General features: G+C 41.4%; 1 protein-coding gene across 4 annotated transcripts in view; it reads right to left on the bottom strand.

Annotated features, from left to right (window-relative positions):
* Positions 1–15,928, bottom strand: part of SNCAIP (synuclein alpha interacting protein) — a 150,000-nt gene extending 134,072 nt beyond the window's left edge. For 2 of the 4 annotated variants that reach the window (XM_030818241.1, XM_030818253.1), the window contains exon 1: positions 15,353–15,568. The gene's annotated coding sequence lies outside the window, so the exon portion shown is untranslated. Of the gene's footprint in view, positions 1–15,352; positions 15,569–15,853 lie in introns of those variants that run through there. The other 2 variants (XM_030818247.1, XM_030818263.1) reach the window with 2 other exon arrangements.
* Positions 15,929–20,994: the final 5,066 nt, after the last annotated feature.

The raw sequence follows: 20,994 nt of genomic DNA, 5'->3' as shown, positions 1-20,994 counted from the left end.
AAGCAAGTACCTTCTTCACAAGGTGACAGGAGAGAGAAAGAGCTCAGGGGAAACTGCCACTTTTAAACCACCAGATCTCGTGTGGACTCCCTTACTATTATGAGAACAACATGGAGGATACTGCCCCTATGATCCAGTCACCTCCTACCAGGTCCCTCCCTTGACACGTAGGGATTACAATTCAAGATGAGATTTGGGTGGGGACACGGAGCCAAACCATATCAGTACCAGAGCATATTTATAGAATGACTGCCTGAAATAATGTGTCCTCCATCTGCAAACATCATCAATTAAAGAACCCATGCCTACTTCTGTTTGGCAAGCAGCCAAGGAAGGTTCTTGGGTATAACGTGATATTTCCAGTATGATCCATTAGGAACTTTATTACCACATTACTGGTACTCATGTCAACACAACTGACGTGGTGAAAACAGTGAAACCATTTAGAATAGTAATGACTAGGAATACACTAGTTCCTCTCAATAAAAATTGGACTTTATTTCACTTGAGGCAAAAAATAAAAAGAGATGAAATCTAAACAGAAGTAGAGGTCTGGAACGAACAAAAGGAGATTTCACTTGGATCAACTGGGAGATCATTATGGTACTTTGATATAGTATCTCCTCCAGAAAGGATAATTCAAAGGCAATACATACATACATACATACATACATACATACACAGTTGAGAAAGTATGTGTGTTAAGTGTCCACTCTATGAAAGCATTTTCTTTATAAAGACTGAAGGCAGGACTTCCACCGGGAGTTGGCCTTAAATAAGATGTTTATAAAAGTGAGAGAGAGACCTAAATGTTTAAATGAAAATAATTCCTTCTAGAAGCATGAGCTCTTCTGGCAACAAGATATTTGTTTTTGTCTACTCAGCTCCTTACACAGTTACACAGAAGGGACAATCTATAAATCCTTATTTGGGCTGACATCAAAAGACCTTGCAAATTGCTATTCCTCTCTTGACTCTACTTAATTGTAAAAAAAAAAAAAAAAAAAAAGGAGACATTTCTGAAGTTCCCTTTCTTTCTATTCTGTAAGAGAATACTTGGACAATTTTTCCAAGGCAGTGAAAGATACACTCATGAGGTTTGAAATTTCAATAACTATGACAAATTTATTATCAAATGGAAAGAAGTTGTAGTAGTATGTTTTGTTTTTCAAGACGACCCCTACTTCTTTAGGGAATTTGTTAGTTTTCCTTCTTGAAAAACAGGTTAATGAGTGTACTATAAGTTATAGATGAGATGACTCTAAATATCACAGAGTGACCTACTTTATGTGGCTTACGAATGAGAGCTCTAGGACAGAAGTCAGACAAATGTGTATGAGTAGAAAAACCTACTACACAAGCATTAGAATGCTGGTCTCCTATTCAGTGTTGCTTATAAACAGATCTACCCTCAAGAGCCTACAAGAAATTCATTCCTAAGGATCATCTGTCTTGAAACTACCAGGAAGATATAAATGTGAAAATGCTTAGCCCCAGCCCTTATAGTAATTAAGTTGAAGATGCTGAGCCGTCAATATTTCACCCCAATTATTATTCAATGGTCACAAATAGAGTTTATTAGTTTAAGCATACCCAATTATCCCAATTAGGTTAAGTTTTAATTTACTTAACTTTGAAGTTGCAACTTTCTTTTCCAGACATGTTGTAACTGTGTATGCTGTGCAAAGAAACAAGGTAGGAAACCCTCACTTCACTTTTTAGTTCTGCCACTGAAGCACTGTGTGACCTTAGCCCTTGACCTCTGTTTCATTTTTCCCCATCTTTAACATTTGCAAGCTAATAGATTTCTTCTCACTTAAAAAAAAATTAAAGAATGCAAAAATATTGCGAACAACACTTTGTAAAAAAAAAAAAAAAAGCTAATGATGACAATAATCCTTTGTTGAATGCATAATAAGAGCTAGTAGTTATACTAAATTCCTGATAAATCATGCCATTCTTACAGTGTCCTCTGAGACAAGTAATCACTGTGTCAGTCAGGTTCCCCAGAGAAAATAGATGGCATATTCAAATGCAATTTGAGAGTTGTTTAGTAAAAAGGGCATTTGCAAAGCTGTGGCCAAGGTTTAGAGAAACTACAAGCAATGATGTAGTACCCTGAGCTAGTAAGACTAAAAGGGAGCAGTTATCAGCTTGAAGTTGCTTGGGGAGGGCACAGTTATTAGGACCCAGAGAACAGCCGTAGGGAGACAGCTGCCTGTAAGCACATGTGTCTTATAGTAGGGAGAGGTGATCTGGTAAGGCAGGAGCCCAGGGAATAAAATACCCAAACCTCTCCCTCCCTACCTGTTTGTTAATCTTTTGCTGATCCATCCCATTGGCCAAACCCAACTGGAAGCCAGAGAACAAGGGAGCCTGCTGATTGGATTCCACAAGGCTGGCCAGCCATCTTATCACACAGAGCAGGTGGAGAAAGGGAGAATGGATCTGATATCCACTATTCTTATTTTATCCCAAGTGTCCTAAACTTGCCTTGAATAAATGAGATAATCAATAGATATTTGTTGATTTAAAAAAAGGGAAGAAACCATATCAAAATACTGAGGGGTTCAATAAGCTGTTCCAAATCACACATAGTAAGCCGCTGAGCTAGGCCTTGCTCTGAGGTTCAAGCCCATGCTCATAATCAGTTATTATGTTATTCTGCCTCCTTTCCACCACCTCGATCCCATGTCATTTGTATGCTGTCAGGTGTTCTGGGAGATAGGGGGAATGACTAGAATTAATACCCTTAAGAAACTTGTAATCCATGTGCCAGTTTTATCTTACTTTTCCGTCCGATTATTGTCAAAGCTCTAAATACCCTTCTAGAATCAAATGTTCTGTAACAGCAGGTCTTCAGCATCTTATAATTCCATCACCAATTACTACTAGTGGCTGAGCAGTGAAACCTTCCATCACATGGCATTTTGTCTACTTGTTTGACAGCACCACGCCTCAGATGGATGTTCTGAGTGTAAATGACAGGTAACACAATATCTATTGTGAAACAAGCCCCTAACCTCTATTAGCTGCAATGGAATAAGCCTTAAAGCTCATATTAGGAAAACATTTACTTGTTAGACATGTTGAAGGATTCATTTATTCCACAGACATATATTGATCATACAGTACATACCAGACACTGAGATAGATACTCGTATACATTGAGAAAACAATTCATACCAAAATCAACAACTGGCGTTCTACAAGAATTAGTCAATAATTATCCACAGGGTGAGTAAAAGTGTGTTAATTACTGAGAGGTCATGAGCACACATGCTGGAGTAGAGTTGTGATCCTGGTCCCCAGCAGGACCCTTCCCTAATTCTATCCAGGTTGTTCTAAGCTTGGATGTACGATATAATTTCACAATAAGCACAACTCATCCTACTCCTGATTTTGTTCCTTGAGACAATTAAGTATTCTGCTATTTTTCCATCTCTTAGGAAGGACCCTGCTTTGAAATACCAGTCCCTTTGTGCAAGGGCCTGCCTCAAATAGATCAAATAGAAATTTTTCCCTGTGGGTTTTTTCTTAGTCCTGTTTTTGAGCTCGGGGAGGCCACTCTTTCATGCCTGGTCCTGACTGAAATAGCACATAGCAATCTTTCATCTTTTTCAGGGACAAGGCAAGTGAACTGACATGTAGCTACTCCCTTTCATGCTGTGTAAGAATCATCTTTGCATTTTTAATAACTGTTGTATGATGTGTCACACAACAAGGTTTGCCAAAGCAGGGAGGGGATTGGAGGGGGAGGAGAAAGAAAAGTAAAGCAGAGTTGGTTTCCTACATGCGCATTTTAATAATTTTGGAAAACCATCAACCTGGATCGAATTTCTGTACCAATTTGACAGCTAATGGCAGGAATGCAAAGCCATCAATTAGCCTCATAACAATTAGATTTTAAAGAACACTATTTTCTTGGTAACTCTAACAAATAGAAAACTTCATTTCACTGAAAATTCAAATACACTTTGTGATGCTTATTTTATCCAGGAGTTCTAGGTAAGACCACTTTTTCAAATACCCTCTGAACGCTGACTTAGGTGCACACACCTGTGCTTCCGTTGGCAACAAAAGCTTTCAATGCACAGGACTTCCGCTGCATGAAATGCATTTACATACATTACATAAGAGAGAAGCAATGAGCAGGTCTGTTGCTGGGAGAGGCTCACATCCTTCTCACCAAATCAATCTGTAACTTTCAAATAGCTCTGCTGTATTTCCTAGCAACAGGAGTAAACACTGTACTACATCCAGTGCCCAAGATTTGTAACCACGTTAATCTGTGAGTACTCAACTTAATTAAAGATTAGACTTTTAAATTGTATTTTTAGTGCACAACAGTACTGCTAAATTATGATTATCAGTGGCTAAGTGTGCTTACATCTGCAGAATGTGGGGAATGAAAATGAATCACTTATTTTCATCTTGATATGACTGCTCTTCTCTGAGGCACTGTTGCCCGAGTTCATGGGCCTTGGAGTTCATTGGAATTCTATGGTTAAAACACAGCTTGGAGACCTCATTTATGAAAATTCTTTTAAACCTTTCACCACTTTGACAAATCCAGTCCAAGTTCACTGAGCCAATTCAAAAGTAGCTCTCAGCCTTTTTATAGGTTTCAGTTACACCAACACAGAACACCAGAGCCGTCATCTTTGAAGAAATATATTTTAGTTGCAAAGAGGCACGAATTCTTTTTTAAGAATCCCAGATGAAAGCAGCATTCCCAAAACTGTAGCCAACAGAACTCTATCTTGAAGTGTCCTTGTCTTACTAAAGACAAGATCATCAAATTACTTAAACATGGCTAATGTTTAGTTATCTGCTATAGGATGTATGCTATTATTTTTAAGATTTTACTTTGCGGAAATATTGGCAAGCTACCTCACCCTCAAACTGTTCCAAATATCTTTTTTGAGGAATTGTTTAAAACATTTTCTAGACTTCATTCATCCTCCTAAAACATAGTGTGTGACAACAGGATTTAGTTTTCCTGTATGCACTCAGAAACAAAAACTCACAGCAGGTCAATGAGCTCTCCAGGTTGAAACTGGTAATCAATGGTAAAACTGAGGTTAGACCTTATTCAACTTTCCATTCCAGTGTACTCTTTAAGTGGGCCTGAGGTAACCGTGCTGTTTTCTGAGATAAAAATCCCTCTTAAAAATGTTTATATGACTTAACAGATCAAACATATTTTCCTCCATTTTCAAACTTTGAATTTATTTGAATATGTGGTTAGTATGGTTTTATGGAAGTACCAATCTTTTAGACTGGGTTATATGAATTATTTTAAGTGACACTTATCTTTGGGGGTAAAGTAGATAAGCTAACATGCACATTAGTTGGTTAGAAGCACTTGCAAAATTTAAATACTGCATGTGCAAAGGCAAATTGACATAGGATATAAATCTCCAGTTCTCTCACAGGGAGTAGTGATGACTCTAAAACCACTGGAAACAGAAAGTTCATCGTGATGACTCTAACAGCTCCCTGATTGTATATTTAATGTTCTATATGTCAGTTGGCCTTGTTTGCAATCTCACCAGGAGGCTTGTTCACTGGACAAGTTTTTGTTTTCGTGTTTGGTCTGTCCAGTTTTTTTTTGTTGTTGTTGTTTTTGCATGCTGTTAAATAAGACTTATGATTTCACATACTAGACTGCTTATAAGTTCTTCTAGTATTTGATATTAAAAGAGGTGAAACAAAAACCAAAAAAGGTGTATACAGTCTCAATACAATTCTAGGTTAGAAGCCCAGATGTGTGACTGGAGATGCCTCCTGTCCATTCAGTCTGACTCCAATGTGGTTCTGCAGCAGTGGACAAAGATGGGAGATTGAAACAGGAGCCCCTGCGATGGGGAAACAGAGCCAGGGAGCAGGGGTTGGACAGGTGAGCCTCCATATACAAAGCCCTTCAACTCCTGGGGTTACAGTTACCCCTCCTTTGTTCATTAATGATTCACCATGTACCCACTGCCAACAGTGGGCTTTCTAAACACTGCACTCTACACCAGGGATAGAAAGATGACAAAGACATATTCCCTTCCCTCAAGAGCCCAGGTTTGAGAAAACAACCTTTTGAATCTTCTATTGGAGCAGCAATAAAGATCTGAGCTAAGTGTCGAGGGAGGCTGAGGAGGTGGTCGCTAAGTCTGTCTTAGGCATCCCAGGGTCTCCTCAGAGTCCAAGCCTGTAGTCCACTGCAGGGGTCACCAGCCACCTGTGGTCACACTGGAATGTGGCCATTCTGAATTGAGGTAAGTAAAACACATACACCAAATTTCAAAGATGTAATATGGGAAAAAAAGAATGTAAGGTACTTGGTTAATGATTTTTTATACGGATTACATATGGAAATGCTACCATTTTGGCTATATTGGGTAAGATATATTATTAAAATTGATGTCACCTGTTCCCTTTTACTTTTTTAAGTGCACCTGCTAGAAAATATGAAATTGCCTGCATGGCTCCCATTCATGGATCCGATTACATTTCTATCTGCCAGTGCAGGTTGGTGCAGTCACAAGACAATGCTTCAGGAGAAAACCTGGGGAGGCGGTCTCAGGGCAAGAGGGTGAGAGGGGGAAATGCCTATGGAATGAGAAAGAGACAACAGGGGGACCCATAAGGGGCTACAAAGAGGGTGCATTTGCTTTCTGAGTTGTGCCTGCCTGCCGGACTCCTTTGCAGCAAGGCAGACCAGAACATAAAGGCCACGATAATAACATCTCAAATAAATTAGAAGCTGCTTGTGGTTTATAGTGAGCAATGCTCTACTGGGGACCAGACCAACCAGTTACCCCTGTCTTCATCCCATCTGTGGTTAAGTCATTTGGTCACTGTTGCCTTCTCGCCTGCAAAGGGGGTACTGAGATTAACTGCTTGGCCTGCATATCCCCCTGACTCTGTCAACTAAGTTTTAGGAAACCCAAAGAGCTCTAAACATCCTGGGGGAAGAAAGGGCTGGAGAAGTATACAATGTTTTGTGACCAGAGTTTTCAAGCTGAAGAGAATGAAGAAACTTGAATAGAATAAATTCTTGTTACTTCCTTTTTCATAAAACTTACCACGCTTTATTTCAATTATTTATTAGCCCCCTTCCTAGCCAGATATAAGCTAGCTATAAATACCATGAGCTCAGGATCCACATCTGTCTGCTCACTGCTGTGACCACAACTTAGAGGACAGAGCCCAGAATACAGGCCTCAATAAATATCTGTGGAAGAGGGGTCACATGGAGAATTTGCAGTCATTTTTACTGTTGAGCATCTGTTAAGTTAAAGTTTCCAAGTGTGCAAACTACTCAGAAATGAGTAAGAGGTAGAAACTTACCCAGAGATGATCAAACCAGTAGTGCCGTCACTCTAATGATGTTATCTGTCCTACTGTGAAAACATTGTCACAGGTGAAGGAGGAGAGTGAGCTGAGACCTTCCCAGGCCTCGACTGCTCTTGCACTGGACACATTCCAGGAAGCTCTTGTGGCAGAAGCTGCCACTTAACTTACTTTCAACAAGAGAAGCTGAAGGCTGAGGGAAGTCAGGACCAACAGAGGATCCGAATTTCAGTGGCACAAGTCTTATGCTTCACTTAGTTGCATGAATGAGTGCGGAAGCAGCATGAAGTAGTGGTGATACAAACCTGGGTTCTGTGTTTAATTCTATTCTCAGTACTTGCCCAGTGGGAGACTCTAAGTTCCCTCTCTGAACCTCGTTCTCCTCCATGGCTTAAAACTGGACTCACAATGCATGGCTTAGCTATAATGTACCTTTCAAAACGGGCTGGCATCCAGTAAACACTGAATAAATGGTTACATGTCAAACACGGTAAACATTCAACAATGGCTAATATCTTCCTTCTGCATCAGCTTTTAAAACAGATTTTTTAACCTGGAGTCCAAGGAGTCCCAGGAAATCCACAGATGACATTCAATGGATCCTTGAAATCCCTAAAATTAAATACAAAGCGGGGTATGTGTGCACATCTTTTCTCTTCAAGGCAAGAATCCATAGCTTTCATATGATGCTCTTAAGGCTGTCAGACTGAAAACAGTTTAAGAACTATTGAGCTTCTGTGGCTTCCAAAGTGTTTAGCTCCTTCTGTTTATCTATGGAATAGCTCTGTGAATGACTCTCAAAACCAAGCTTTTCTGTGCCTCCTCAAGAGGCCTGCATTTTATATGCAGCACTACAACTTCCTTCTATAAGATGCTTTTATTTTCTGGCAGCAGCAGTATCACAGGAAGATGATTGGAATTTATAAGAAAGAAACTGATCTTAATTTCAACAATAGTACTGGAGCCCTTACCTCTCTAAATACATCTTTTTCCATAGTTTTTTTTATAGGATTGATGACCAAAGAAGGCAGTTATAATGTTTTATTCTCAAGATGATGGTTACTCATCTTAGAACAACAACAACAACAACAAAAACATAACAGATGAATGGGAAGAGCCCAATCAAAGCTTTATTCTACTCCTCAACAACTCAGGTGAGTGTCTGGCCGCTTGGCAGTTGCCAGGAAGAAGGAGCTTAGTGGCAGACAAACTGCTTCAAATCTCTAAATCTTTGTTTCCTCATCTGTTTAAAAAAAAAAAAAAGATGATAACAGTGACACCTCCTTCCTAGGGCTGCTATGAGAACTAAATAAGAAAGTAATTGTAAGGCATCTTGTAAGTACTCAAAACAGAGTGCCTCATAAATATTAACTATTAAATATCCTCTCTGATGACAGGGGGAAAATGATTCCTTATCTGGTCTCTGACCCATAGATTTTAGCCTGGAGATTTACTCTGGGTCACTGATATTTTCCCGCCTTCTCCTTAAGGTTGTTACTAGTGACCAAGCAATAAATAAGTATATAAACCATTGGGAAAACTGTTGAAAAAGTGTCTGAGCAGCAGCTTCAAAGAGAACCTGTCTTCATGTCCCAGTATCCTAAGAGGCAAATGTGAAAATCAATTTAAAGGAAATAGAATATACCTAAAGAAAGTCACCTGAAAAAATGAAAGATGAATGATTCAACGCACATTTTTCTTTCATTTATTTAAAAATTTTTGAGATACATGGTGGGCAAGGCACTGTACTGAGCACAGGATGTGCAAAGATAAGGAAGTAAATCCAGCTCTCAAGACATTTAGTCACAGAGGGAGACAGACATGTATATCCAAGGCCATACGTACCACAGGATAAAGTGTGATGTGGGGAGAGGCTGGGAGGGGATGTTCAGCAGAGGCTTCTTGAAAAAGCAATACTTGAGATGAGTTTGGAAGGATAAGTAAATGTTTAATAGTTCATAGTTTGAGAAAGAAGAAACAATATTCCACAGAGACAACAGCCCAAGTAAAAGCACATGCAATGAAGCATTTAAGCATGGGGATAATATGGGCAGCTAGAAGAAGGCATTGCTGAACATACCAGCACCTACCCATCCCCTGCACCCACAGGAGGAGGCAGGACTCACCTCAGAGAGAATCTTGGAATTCATGGTAGGAGCCTGGACTTTTCTCCAGGACTATGACAAGGTTTGGAATGGTTCTTAGCAGGGAGTTATATAATTCAATTTTATCTATTCTTTAGAAAGAGCAAACAGGCAGCGGTGAGGAGGATGGGTTGAAAGCTGAGAGACTGAAGGCAGCATTTGTAGAGGTGACTTGGGAAGAGTAAAACATGAAAGGAAGTGGAGCAGGAGGTCTTGGTGACTGATTAGGTGGAGGAAGAAAGGGAGAAGGTCAGATCAAGATCATTCCCAGGTCTCTGGCTTGGGGGTGTAGTGAGAGGATGATATGCCTGTCAGGGAAAACAGGTTTTATAGTATTTAATAAATATATGCTATTTTTGCATGCACAGCATCTCCTATCTCTTCTTTTCAATATTTCCTTTTAAAAACTACCCCTTCCCTGCTCTCAGGTTATATGGTTTAGAAGAGTTTTGCTGACTAGTCTCCCATGTACTTCCTTCACTCCCATACACTCCTTCCCACCTGCTGTCACACATACCACTCTCCCCTTCCAAAAACCTCCAGGACTGGGCTCTTAATCAAAGCTGAGTCAAGTGGCATGGTCCAAATCTCCGGCCATAGGGTCTGATTCAAGCATACGCATGTGATCAAAGTGGTCTACTTAAAGTTAATCCTGAATTCTCTTTTTCTCAGGAATTAAGCCTAAAGCTGCAGATGAAAATTTTGCCACCATGAAGAAAAGAGGAAATCAGAATTGGATTCTTTCTGAACTTTTCCTTTACAATAGCCAGTATATGCCCTTTCCTACTTGAGCAAGTATAAACTGGGTTCCTGTGATTTGCAACCAAGTGTCCTGACAAACACAAGGATGAAAGACAACTGTGTCTCAATAAAGAAAAAATAGTTTATTTTTATGAGTGGTGGATTTAAAAAACCTACATTACTGTGACAAGAGTACCTTAAAACATTTAAGTCTACAGAAGGCACTTAGGGACTTTATAGCAAACTCTACACTTAATAATGAAAAGCCAGACCAGATCGTTTTAAAAAACGTTACTGCACCAGATAATGGCACATCCACTCATTCAATTAACATTTATTGAGTGTCTTCAGGGGTTTTAGACTTGTGCAATAAAAATGATAAAAACGTATTCTTTGGTTTGAGCTGGTCCATCCAAGGTCGTTCCATAAAGAGCAGCTGTGTATGCTGTTCAGACTAATTGTGTGACGTTGGAGAGGCCAGGTGTTTCTGTCTGGCCCAACAGCTGCACTTTGTGGTAAGGGCACCACCTGAATTTCAGTCTGGCCATAAAATGAGGCTGATGAAACAGCACCTTGCATGAGCTTTTAGGTGAAAGGCAGAACAGAACATGTTTAGAATTCTTCTCCCTTCTAATAAAACATCCATTAGCGTTTATGAAGGAGTCTGGATGAGGCATTGTGCCAGACCCTCTTTTCTTTATTTTCCATAAGAAAACTCCACCACAAGCATGGGTTCAACTATTATTCATGCATCTACACTCTATGGAAATATGCCTGAGTTGTCACCTCCTGCCTTCTTACCTCTTGCTTCCCCATGGCTAGGCCGAAATAAATCTTCAAGTGTTCATCTGTGGTGAACATTTGTTGGTCTTGTCACCCTATTTCCATCTCCACTTCTGATAGCAGTGCTCCAGTGTCCTTTAAGGGTGAACCTACCCACTTTGCATTGTGTGCTGACCTGGTGTGGCTGTCAGTCAGTGCTACTGGCTCAGGAGTGTGCATGCTACTCAAATTAAGTCAAAGGTGTTCTCTTGCCTGATATGCTTAGTTTAAGGGCAGAACACTCTAAGGGCAGGCCTTCAGCTGTGCCTTGGAGAAAGAACATCAGTTCTACTCCCCAGGTAATTTCTGTTTCCATCCTGAGAGTAGTGGTTCTGACTTCCTTTTGACATCTTAGGGAATCCCTGGAGGTTGTATTTTGTTTTCTGTTGATATACACATAAAGAAACTTAACTATATACAATAGTGCACTGTGATTTAAACACTAAACAATAGCTAACATTCATAGCCTACTCTGCAGCTTATAAAGTACTTTCACATTCAATTTATCCCTTTTAGTCAACATTTCTGGAACTGAATTTTTCCCCTCCCCCCAAATAAATCACTTATTGATTTTTCTATTTCTTACAAAAGCACAATCATTCTTTCAGTCACTCAAGTTTTTTTAAATCTCAGAATGATTTCGACTTTTTGCTTTTACTAACCCCCTATAATCAGTCACTTCATCCTAAATATGGGATCTCCCAGATCGATCCCTTTCCAATTTTCCTGCCTCCATTTTTGTCAAAACCATCAACTTTCAACAATGCTCAGCTCATCTTGCCACCAGCCTCCTGTCTCCAAACCATCCCAACACCACTGTGAGAAGGATATGACTAAAATTTCATTATCATTGGGTCATACTTCCTCTACCTGGGGTCTATAGAAAAAAAATTGCAGGACAATGATTTACTGGACAATTCCTTAACCTAAATCCTAGGCTATTGCTAAGCAGGCTCCAATATGCTCTCCTAACATATTATTTTCAGCAGAAAACATCTGCTAGACACAAGTATCCTCAAAAATGTAGTAGATCACAAAAACTGGCTCTAATTTTTTGCAGCTCCTTCTCATCATAAGTGGACTCTTTCTATACCCCTTGAATCTGGGGTAACCTTCTGACTTGATATGGCTAATGGGAGAGTAGCTAATGTGATTCAAGGTGAGGCTTTAAAGTTGCTTTTGCATTGCAGGTTGTTCTTTTGCTGCTCTTACAACACTGTTTGATTTGCCACGTAAAGAAGCCGAGGGGAGTGTGCTGAAGAATGGGAGGTACGTCCCAGCCACTCGTTATGTTACCCTGGCCAACAGTCTGATAACTGCCAGACATATAAGTAAAGCCATTCACAATTATACCACCAGCAGACTGAAAATGTCTGAGGGAACCTAACTAAGAATAGCAGAAGAACCATCTCACTGAGCCCAGCTCAAATTTCTGACCACCAGAATCATGAGCTATAGTAGCAATTTTAAGTAACTGCGTTTTGCGGGGATTTGTTATCCAGCAATGAATAACTGATATAACATTTAAGCTACTTTGATCACTCTCTCCTCAGAATTCCTTTTCAATTACTATTTAGCGTCTTAGGCACTCAATTATGCAATGTGTTCTTCGATGTTTTGGATCATTTAATTTTCCATGGGTCCTATTTCCTATGAAAATGTTCCTTGTGAAAAGACTATGCATTTTAAATTGCTATATTACATACAAGCACAAAGTAAATGCACGATAACTATTTAGGAATCAATTAGTACCTTCCCAGGGCCCAGCTATCAGTCTTTTCAATTAAAAATTATCTTAACATATATTTTGATCATTAACTTCAAAAATGTATAAAACCGCTAAGATGCAAACCATAAAATATAAAATCTAGTTACCTAACCTATAAAGTGAAAAATCATGCATAGTACATATGATACTAGCAAACACGTTATTGATTCATTTTCCATAAATAACTTCCTGAAAGTGAATCTGTATATAAATCAAATGGGCACAAAAAATAAGTATATAAGGGTAAAAGTTTCACAGAAGCAACTATTTGATTTTCACCAGGATATCATTTTTCTCCCAAGACACATATTTCTCCTATGTGGTTTGCAACTGTAACCTGACAAACTGCCAAAAACAAAGCTTCTATTCTAAGAGTGTTACTGCTTCTCTTGTTGCTATTCAATTAGATTTTGCATTTAAAAGAGAAATTCCCTTGTGTTTCCTATAATGATGCACCTGCTCCTTGGGAGATTTCCTCTTTTGACAAGAAATGCCTTAAATCTGGCAAGAAAAACAGCTCCAGGCTTTTTCTGATAATATCAAAGATCATTTGTTTCTATTAGATGTTTGCGTGGGTTTCCCTTAAGAGCAGTAAAGTACTGCTACAATTTCTTCCAAAACAATAGCACGCACAAAGTTTCTTGGCTTGCATTTCCACTGTACACCTGCACCAGAACAACTGTCTGGAATTAGCAAAGTTGTGACAGAGTAGACAGAGAAATGCATTTGCTTTAGTCACTTCCTTTTGGATATCAACAAATGGTAACCGTCAAATTCATGAATGCAGCATCATTTCAAATCTACTGTCTGTAACTTTTCTTCATGAAATGCTTGCTATGGAGAAAATGAAATTTATATTCAAAATTATACCCCTTCTTTTCAAAATCCCACGCTATATTTTATTTCTAACTGAGGTGTCCAAAAGATCCTTAAGAGAAGCACCATCTTTTACTTTCTGATTCCAGACCTGTTAATGCATACATATTTAGTTATGGGTAATCCTCAGTTAATACTCCCTTTCCAGAGAGAATTCCACGATCAGTACCAAAATACTGCACCTTCCAAATAGTCCTGAGGACTCCTTAAAGGTGTCTCCTTGTACTCTAACCATGCTGAATGTAATTTAACTTTGAGATGCATCAGAAACAGTCAACAGACTTTCTCTCCCAGATGTGTACACATTAGCATACTACACCTTGTTCTTTGCCTTTTAAATTTTCAATATGTACAAATGAAATACAGATTTCAACCCATTCCCAATTGGGATGTCTGCTCCATAAAAGAAAAATAGGTTTTTCCCTTCCTACAGATTCAGCAACGAAAGGAGTGCTTGAAAATTACGTGTTTAGAGTGACACCTTGGAGAAATGACATACTCTGCACACATGTAATCCTCATAAACCTCCCCAGACAGCCCTTATTTCATTTTGCAAACTGCACCCTGGCCAGGCTCCACGGCACGTGGTGTGTGGCGAGACTGTCCTGAAGCAGTTCTCCCGTCCTCTGGGCTCTTTGATGGGCACTTGTCAGTAACAGCCAAGAGGAATCCGATCCTGCCTCCAGCAAGTGAAAAGGGGCACCGACAGTAATGCTTCCTTAATTAACCTTCCCAAGGAAAGCAATGTTCCCACAGGAAAAAACAACACGTTCCCCCCTCCTAGTGGTCCATTGAAAATGAGCAACAATGCTGTTGCCTTTTTGTTTCCTAAGACTTTCTTCGCTGCAAGCAGTAGCGTGTTCCTCAAAGAATGCTAGTATTTCCTGTGGAAACTGTATGGCTGCCAGTAATGGCTCATAATTTTCCCTCTTTTCTTTTCGTAAAAATGAAATAAACAAAATGTGGCCTTTGACAATAGCTAAAATTGGATTCACCCCACTTACCACCTGCAGATGAAAGTCATCGCCAAGAGACAAGGCCAAGAGAGAAACATTATCCTCTGAAATCCACGCGGACCAGCCTGGGACGCAGGACAGCACTAGAGGGAGGCTGACGGAGCCCGGGCTGGACAGGGCAGTCGGAGAGCTGGTGCTGATAAGCGAGGGGCGGCAGCAACACCAGACGTCCCTCTTCTACACCTATTATTACCGTTGTTAGTACTGTCGCTATTACTATTACTTCGCCCCCCACCCCCTCCTCCATCTCAGCTCCTCCGAGCCGCGGCACTGCCTATCCCTGCCTGCGATAAGATCCCGGGTGGCAGCAAGAATAAGAACCACATAAGGCGGGCAAATGAGAAGAACAATCCTTTGGAAACCGAGGCGGGGGTTGTTTCCCCCTTTCCCCAGTAAAGCAGCCGCTGCTGCCACCACTGTTACTATAGAGACCTCCCCCCAAACCCTTTCTGCAGAGGCGCCTCTGCTGCCCGGAGCAGCCGAGACTCGCGGCACAAAGGGGGCTCGGGGCTTGGGGAGCATGGGCGACACCCGCCGGGGTCGCCTGGTGCAAACTTGGAAAGGCTGAGCCGCCGGCTCCCCGCCTCCCGCCTCCCGCTCCCGCCTCCCCGCGGCGTCCGCTTGGGACCTGGACTCACCCGGGGCGCCCGGCGCGCCGGCAGCTCGGGAGCGCGAAGGGACTGACGGACCGACGGACTGACCGCAGCGGCAGGAGCAGAACAGCCTCGGCCGAAGCAGGCGGGCGGCGGAGGCGCTGCCGCGGCCCCGCTACGTCACAATGCGGCCCGGCCGCGGGCGCAGCTCCCCGGGCCCCCCAACGGGCGCGCGCGGGCGGGGGCAGCCTGGGCGGCCGCGGCCCGGAGCCGGCGCGGGGGGACGCGGAACGCAGCGCGGGCGCCCGGCCGGGGACGGGGGCGCGGCCACTACTGCCACTGCCGAGGCTGCCGGGGCCGCCGCGCCCTCAGGCTGCGCTGCGCCCCTGCGGCCGCCCCAGGCCAGCTAGCCCCGCTCGGCCTGACTGACAGCGACCCTCCCCGCGGCGCCCCCGGCTCGGCCCACGCCCCTCCCTCGCCGCTTCCTCACCAGGGATCCCCCGGCCTGCCCGCCGGCTCCTGTCCACGAACCTGCTCTTTCTTTACCTTTCGCTCTTTTTACCTCGACTGCCGTTGCTTTTCTCCAACTGGGGCTCTCCTCTCCTCCCCGCCTACTTTTTGTCCCCTCTTCCCACTTTTCTCCTCCTGCCCCCAGCTTCCTTGCTTCGCGGCCTCTCCCCCTGGAAATCGCCCCCTCACCATGATCCAAGTGTTAACCGCTGCCATCTCATTGGTCCCCAGACCATTCCAGGGTTCCAGCATAAACCGGGAGAAGAGACTCGGGAAGGCGGGGAACGGAAGGTGGGCATGGCCCTGGGAAACTCATGTCTGAGAAGCCTTTTGGCAGAGTATTTTGCGTTGGCACGGAGTCTTCACCCCCACCCCTCCCCCCGAAGCTCGCCCACCCCTGAGGACGTGGCCAAGGAGAGGAGGGCAAGGGTGGCTTTGCCTGCCTTGAATGTTCTGTTCTCAAGTGTGAGTGGATGGAGAAGATGTTGGGCTGAAATAAAGACTTTTTAATTCAACGACGTTTCAATATACCAATGGCCCTACAGTAATATTAACTTTACTTTTATTGTCTCTTAATTGTTGAGGGATTGGGGGTGGGAGGCTGCTGGATGAGGCGTCAGCAACGCCTGCAGTGGTGACTACTTCTTTCCCTATTTCCGAAGTGAAATCAGGGGTTGTGGAAGCATTTATGGTAACCTTGGCTCACGACTGTCTCGCTGTTGCCCTCTGGAAAGCTTTAAATGGTCTGAGAAATCTCTTTCCCAGGCGAGATGGCTTGGAGAAGTTCACTCAGCAAAGCCATTGAGGACCACACTCTTGTTCCAGGGTATGGCTGCTTGCCTGATGCTGCCCCAGAAAAAAGCATGAGGAAGTAAGTCTTGGTCAGTTTAGAGCCATCCTCATTCCCATGCCAGTTACAGAGGACAAGAGCGGCGCCAAGATCCTAGGACACCCGGCACTATCTGAGTAGTGGCAATGGGGATGTGTGATCTTGTTACAACAAGATTGGAAGGCTCTGGTTGTTTAAAGCTGGGGTTTCCTGGGTGACTAGCCTAAGACTGCCTGCAGTCTTTTGGAGTCCACAGTGTACTAGGTGGGCATAGCCGGAGTAATGCTTGCCCTGGACCTGTTCGGAGCAGGACCATCGTCATTGAAATGAGGACTAACTTGAATGCCAGCAGAAGACATTTCTCATGCGTCTAATTCCATTTCCTACTGATAAACCTAAATTTCTTTCTCGGCTTTTGACATAAACAGCCAAGAGCATGTCCCGCGGTGTTGTAATTTGTTTATTGTAATTTATCGTGTGTAAGTCTTAAGTACATACATGGAAAGTGGCTTCACAATTTTAAAAATACACATTATCCCCCAGTAGAAAATATAAAATTGGATGACATCATGTGGCACTAAAAATACTTGAAAATATTGGGTTTAATTTGTTCACATCTGGTTAAAATAAAACTGCCTTTTTTTTTTTGCCTAGTGTAAACTTTGAGAAAAGCACATCTTGCTTTCATCCAGTAGATATGGATGGGATTGGTGTCACCCTTGACATGATCTACAGAGAACATACTTCATTTCCATTCTCTTAAATATTTTGACACCCTGTTTTCTGAAAATCAGATTTTAATTTATTGAAGGAATCATTTACTGAAGAATTGTAAATGGTCATCTCCTTCCAGCTGTCCTAAATATTCATTAGCTCTGGTCAAGCCAGGTGTTAATTCAGTACAAATGATTCAACAAGAAGGGGTCTGATAGTGCTGTAGGTACAGAAAGTGGGTTGTCCTGGGAAATAAAGTTTCCCATTTTTGCATAGCCAAGGGAATAGCATGCCACAGTGTAAAAGAGCAACCTTTTGAGTTGTTGTTTCGGATATTTTCCTCTATTTTTTATAGTTCTTTTGTTATGTTTTTTTGGTTTCTAACATGTTTTTGATTACATATTTAGCATTGTTTCCATGTGATTGTTTTTACAGTGTGATTTAAATCTAGGCTTATATACACTTTCCCACATAGGCTGTGTGTTTGCTTTCCTTTGGACTGTTTATTGGTTTGCTTCTCCTGTGCATACCCTTGCCAAATTCAAACTACAAATTGATATACCAAAGTGTGGAAGTAGTCCTTATGTTGCTTCTTACTGACAACCAGTTTCTGGCATTCAGTTTTCTAATCAAGCAGCTGCCTCTATGGGCTAGTTATTCCCAAGACGTGGCTTAGCAGCCCAGCCACTGGCTCATTTACCATTTTTTAGGATGCCCCACCCATGCCTGCCACAGCACAGGGTGTACTCCTCTTAAAGCACTTAGCATACTTCTGTTTCTGGTCTGTTTCTTATCCCCTTCTATTCAATTGTCAGTTCCCATCATGATGACAGGGCGTACATATTACTCATATTTGGATCCTCAACACTGAACACATTTTTATACTCAAGAGTTAGCTACTGAAAATAATTAGTACAAAAATGCATTTCACTCTGTATATCATCTGCCAAAGAGCTGCCAGTAATTTGTTCATTTAATTATTACAATTAAACATCTGTCTCCTCTATCCTTTTACCCAATTTCTATAAATATATCTTTATAGTGCTACAAAAATTGGATAAAACTACCGTAACACTATTGACGATCAAATAGAAAAAAAGTTCCTTATTTTTTCTATTTTTAAAGTGTAGATTTGACTTAACCATCCAAATCTATGGTAAAAGCTCAGATTTTTTATTCTTATTCATGAGTCTGCGTCATTCTGATCCTGGTTGGGAACTATAATTGGTCAGGTCAGGCTGCTCTTTTATTCTGGAGCTGAGTTTTATTTGCTTGGCTCCCACTGTATATATGTAATTATAAGTTATTTATATCAAGAATCAGACTAAATATTTATGCAAATTTGATTGTATCAGTCAGGATAGGTTAGGTTGTGCTACAGTAACAAACAATCCCATAACAACAACCCCAAACTTCCATAGATTAATAAAAATGTATTCCTTGCTCCCACTGTACAACAGTTGCACATGGGCTGCATCTTTGCTTCATGTCTTTCTCATTTTACTCTAGCCCAAGCCTTGGTACAGTGGCCCATGCCTGCAGTCTCAGCACTTTGAGAGGCCAAGGCAGAAGGATACCTTAAAGCCAGGAGTTTGAGGTTACAGTGAGCTATGATTCCTCTACTGTACTCCAGCTTATGAGACAGGGTGAGACCTCATCCACCCCCGGGCAAAAAAAAAAAAAAAAAAAAAAAGATTGCAGCCCAATGGAGGAGGCACTAACAACAATATTGCTGGTAATTCTAGATAGAGAAATACATCCCTCCAGTATTTTATGCTAGGAATTAAATGCTTCGGCTCAGAAGTTACACAAATCACTTCTGCTCACAGCTCAGTGTCCCGAACTAATTGTGTGGCTCTACCAAATCACAAGAGGACAAAGAAGTGCAATTCTTACAATATTAGAATAATCCTAGAATATTTGGTAATAATTAGAATATTTGGTAAATAATCCTTAGAATATTTGGTAAATAATAATATGAGGAAATATGAACATATTACACTTCACTGTAGATATTATAAAACATGAGAAAATTCTCTGGGTATTTTACATAAAAGCCAGAGAGCTTAAGGATAAAAACGGATGCTGAAGAGAAGTACAAATTCTATAGCAGTTTTAATTTCGTAAATAACTGCAGAAAAAAAAAAGAGTAAAGAACTGTGGACTCTGATGAAGAATGATTAGGAACCCAGTTTTTGAACATTTTTGAGTTTTACAAGGAAAGAAATCATTATAGAAAAACATGGAGTTACCTAGTTTTCTAGCAGGTTTTAGGTCACGCTCACATTTTCTCCCCACCTCCTTTTCCCTGAACGTTACCTCCCTTATCTTTTTCTTTAGGCCAGGGCACATCTTTTTGGCCATGTGCGTCCTTGTGTGCTCGAGCTGGGTGTGACTAACAATTTGACATTCCTCACCTGATCTGTTCTTTGTGATAACTTTTCACTTTTAGAAAGTTATTTTTTTCCTTCACTATTTCTTTTTTTCTCTCTTCTTGTGCCAAGTGTTAGTATTTTGCATCTTCTTAGCACCTCTGATAGTTGCAGTGGGGAGGGAGATGAAATCCAAATCCAAAAGCTTAACTACTTACAATATAGCAGCTTTAATAAAAGATTTAGTGTAGAAGAAATCATATGGATTGTTAATCTGATTCCTTGAGATTATCCTGGGATTCCAATTAATTCTATTAATCTGTTTTACCCATTCCTACATATCATTCATCAGCAGCTTTGTTGTTGGTATTTTAAATGGAAACTATTAGACATGTGCAAAAACACAATCAGATAAATGAGTGTCTTGCCATGTGTTATGAGGCATTTTGGGGCAAAAATAGAGAGAGACTATCCACAAGGGACTAATGCGTTTTCTAGAAATCATGTGATTTGGGGGCTGTGATCTTTCCCCTGTGCTTATCTTCCATAATGAGTTACTATCAGAGAGCATAGTCAGTCTGGGTAGCAGCTAGAATATAGACAGAAACTATGAATTTCAAACTCCATTCAGGCAGGCAATGTATAAGCTTCATGACTGGATTTAACTACTCTTACTTTAACCCAACAGCTGGGATTTGGCAGGTTAGCACTGAGGCTGACTTGGGCTCACTCTCCACCTAGGCCTTGAGAGACTCTGCCTCTCCTCACTCAGCTTCATCTGTAAACCTTCAATTTTGATTTAAAAGTGGTATTTCTACAGCTACCTGAGCCCCATTGGACTAGTTGCTTGCCTCAGGGATTCTATTCACATTGTCTTCAACAAGTTGCTTTTTCCTGGATACTTTTACTGGAAAGCCTTTACCCTCCCAAGGTGGCCTATAGTTTTCAGGTGTATTTGAATGACTCCCCTTGGGTCACATCACGTCTCTCTATCTGTCCACTGTTGCCCCTGGTCTGAATCAGGTTTCCAGTGACAATGGTGAAATCTACCTGAGCCTGGTGCTTCCAGAAAACAGTGATGATTAAGAAATCCCTCAGCTTTTTAGTGTTACAGGAAATGGCTCACCACAAATAGCCACCCTTGCCCATGTGACTTAAATAAAACTCTCAGCCCACTCTTTCTCACGACCCCCATAAGATTCACAGATGACTCCTTTGTTTACCTAGCACGAGGCCAAACACAGACTTTCCCCTTTTTGCCT

The sequence above is a fragment of the Nomascus leucogenys genome, chromosome 2 (genome assembly GCF_006542625.1).
Source record: "Nomascus leucogenys isolate Asia chromosome 2, Asia_NLE_v1, whole genome shotgun sequence".
Lineage (NCBI taxonomy): Eukaryota > Metazoa > Chordata > Mammalia > Primates > Hylobatidae > Nomascus > Nomascus leucogenys.
Note: the sequence above shows the minus strand (reverse complement) of the source record. Positions and strands in the feature narration are given on the sequence as shown.